This window comes from Anomalospiza imberbis, chromosome Z (assembly GCF_031753505.1).
Source record: "Anomalospiza imberbis isolate Cuckoo-Finch-1a 21T00152 chromosome Z, ASM3175350v1, whole genome shotgun sequence".
In the NCBI taxonomy this organism is placed as follows: Eukaryota; Metazoa; Chordata; class Aves; order Passeriformes; family Viduidae; genus Anomalospiza; species Anomalospiza imberbis.
The window spans coordinates 42,714,453-42,718,019 of record NC_089721.1 but is presented as its reverse complement, the minus strand read 5'-3'; the positions used below and the strand labels follow the sequence as shown (position 1 = coordinate 42,718,019).

General features: G+C 37.2%; 1 long non-coding RNA gene across 1 annotated transcript; it reads left to right on the top strand.

Moving 5' to 3' along the window:
- Positions 1–260: 260 nt before the first annotated feature.
- LOC137464952 (uncharacterized) lies at positions 261–1,573 on the top strand. Its single transcript, XR_010994498.1, has 2 exons — positions 261–331; positions 1,362–1,573. It is a non-coding gene; the product is annotated as an uncharacterized lncRNA (long non-coding RNA).
- Positions 1,574–3,567: the final 1,994 nt, after the last annotated feature.

Sequence of the window (3,567 nt, the reverse complement as noted above, 5' to 3'; positions counted from 1 at the left end):
TGCCTTTCTAACCTGCTTGGTACTCCATATGCTATTCATGTTTTGATTCACTTTTCAGGTTTTCAATAGTTAATTTAAAAACATTCCTTTGTATTTCCTTTTTGATTGGATTATTTCCTAAATATCATTTGAGGAATTTTTTGTAGTCAAAATACAGTTCTTTGCATTTTTCAGAATCACAGAACCATGGAATGGTTGAAGCTGTAAGGGTCCCTCTGGAAATCATCTAGTTCTACTACCTGCTTCTTAAAGAGGATCACCTGAAGTAAATTGAAGGACCATGTCCAGACAGCTTTTGAATACACCCAGGGATGGAGATTCCACAACTTCTGTGAGTAACTTGTGCCAGAGTTCAGGTACCCCACAGTGAAAAATTGTTTCCTTCAGTTTTTCCTCACATGGGAAATATTCCGACTGCTTTCACACCATAGTGGTCCTTCACTGGGCTCTCTCTACTAGCTGCATATCCTGCTTGCACTGAGAAACCAAGAACTGAATACAGTAGGCCAAGTGAGCTCTCACTTCTCCATTCAATTGTTATCATTAACTGTTTTAATTACACAAAATTTAATTACACAGGACCTGTTTCAAGTTCTGTATTCTACTCACTGTGTAATTATGGCAAAATCAAAGCTCAACATTTCTAGTGCAAAATTATTGGGACTTTAATACGTGATATTCTGAAAAGAGTATGTGACCAGGTTAATGTGCACAATGCAAAATAGACAGAATATCAGAAAGAGAATGATTACAGTGATCTAGGCCACAGGGGCACCGTGTGAACAAGTGGTAACAGGCAGGAACAGTCTTGCATGTAGCTGCAGAGAGAAAATCAGTGGGAATAATCTGGAAGTAGACCATATGCAAGAACCATAGAGCTTTTTATCCTGTAGACTAATTGTACATGAGCTATAAAAAGCACAGTGGCAATGATGAATATGCAAAATATCTTCTTCTGAGCATCTTTTTTTGAGCAAGGTTGAGAAATACTGTCATTGACTTCAGTTACCGTGACGTTACTTAGACATTTTCCACACTCAAGTAAGGGGGCCAGATCAGTAGCATTGTGAGGTCAATGGCAAGATAAAGAAACATGTCGTAGTTTAGGAATGGTATTCTCTAATTTAGAGTTCCCACTGAAAACACTCCAGATCTCATGCCACTCACCCACTCTCCACCCGTCTACCCCTATGCTGGGATAGAGAGGAGAATTGGGGGCAGAAAAGGTAAAGACCATGAATGAAGATAAGAATAATTTGCTGGAAGCAGCAATTAAATCAGAAAAGTTAAGAGCAGCAGCAATATTAATAATGAGTGTACAAGACAGACAAGTGATTCACACCTGAGTGCTCTTCATGCAGAACCCAGCACTATCCACCCGCTCACTGGAACTAACCAGGAATAGAAGCAACCCCTGTGTGTGTGATGTGGTGCTACAGAAAAACCCTTGGATCCTGGACATGCTCCTCCTGCCTGCTGCAGAAGCTAGCCCCGTCCTGGCTGGAACAAGGACAGCTCCATGTTAGAGCTCATGACTGACACTTCTAATCAATTCCAACCATTTAAACTCTGTGTTTGGTTCACAGTAAAGAGATTTTTTTTTCTGAAATACCCTTCTAGAACATTCTAAATAGTTTGCAGCATCAAATATGAAATCAATTCCCTCTTATTTTATTTAAAGTTGTAGTCACATAAAGATAGCCCCAGGTATTGCCCCAGGCTAGAAAACTTTGACTTGTGAGTTCAATTTGGCCTGTGAATGTCAAGATAATTAGCCAAAAACTGACCTATAGACAAACAATTGTTTTTAGATTAATTCAATCTTCAAACATTGCCAGGAGTTGATGAAGGATTTATTCTAGAGGAGCTGATATGTTACAATTTATTTCTCACACTGCCTTGTAAGACTGTGATGTTTTACCTCCAATCCCAAACAGCTACTGACTTGCTAGACAACCACACCTACCTCTCTATAATCTTTAATGGAAACCAAGACGGTCAGAAAGATGATTTGTGTATGTTACTACCTTGCTCCAACACATGCCACATTACAGTAAAACCTGTTGCCTAGGTATAAAGTTCTTTACAGAGAACTGGAGACTTTTACTTTGTAAACTCTCTGTTCTAAGCCGAGCTAATGGAAACACACTCCTTTAGCTGTGGTGGTGAGAGGTAAAGACGTGCACTTGTTGAAGCAACTGACATTTCTGACCAGAAACCCTTGGCTTAGTACTGGAGTTATATAAAATGTGTGACATGAGTCATAGCACAGAAAGACAGAGAAAGTCTGTTGTGGGTCACTTCTACCCACATCTAGTCACCAAGAATGTATTATTACAGCTAGTTTTATATCTGTATGTATTAAGGTAATCAGTTGATAGCTTTCATGGGTCTATTTTCTTTGTCTAAGTACCCACTTCATTCTGAAGGATCAAGTAGTTGCTAAATTAGAATATGTGAAATGTCTCCCAGGAAATTTAAATTGCTTTTGCTACCCAGATACAATCACCCCATTTTAGCCCTCCCTTCAGTGTTCACTGACCTCAATAAAGAGTACACAGCCATTTATGGACTCCTGCAGGCTCTGTTTAAACTTTACAGTGCTACTCAGATACTTGGTCCAAGTTTATGCTCCAGGTCAATCTCATCACTGTGTCTGGATAAAATCTAGGCTTTGTACAGCCTAGCTCTCTTGAGAGGCTTGATTTTCTTAAAAGGGAAAAATAAATCCCAAAAACTTGACAGATGAGCTGGTAGAATGATATTCTGAATTATGGGCTAGTCTCAGTTTTGGACTATTAGGAACACAGACAGCTGAGACCCACCTCAGAATCTGACCATGAAGTATAGGTTATATTGGGAAGACTGTGTGTGAAGTCCAGTTTAATCAAAACCAAAATTTTTGAACAAGAGCATAATTTGGCTAAAGAAAGAATTTAAATTCATCTGACACATTTGCAAAAGTAGCTTCAAAATTTTAATATTACAGTGCATTTTGAAATACTCGAAAAAAGAAACAGATAATAAGGCAATTTGTTTGCACCTGTAACACCTTCAGGGAATACCCACTAGTTTTTTTTAGAAATGTTATTTTGATGTTTTTTCTGCATGTTTTAAAATTATACTTAATTTCTCATTACATTCTCTAACTGTAACATGTACAAGTGTAACAGCACTAAAATTCTGTGAAATGGCATTGAAATAATATATATGCTCTATAAATATAAGATAAAAATAATATTTAACAGAGTTTTTTTTTTTTGATTTGTCATCAATGTGAATAAGAATTAGTTTTTATTACATTACTTGATATTAATTACATACTATCTATATAAAATTTAGCTGAAATGACCAAGGACTATCTGGAAGGGCTAAATATAGCAAATAATAGATAAAAACCCATGACAAACTAACCTTTGAACTAGTTTGCATTGTGCTGTACTCTCGGGATGACATATTTTCATCTTAGTCTCTCACTAGTATCTCTTCATTTGCATTCTTTGTGCTGAAACACATAAATTTTAAGAGAAGGTCCAAGGACACATATGTACCATCTCTTTTACCCTT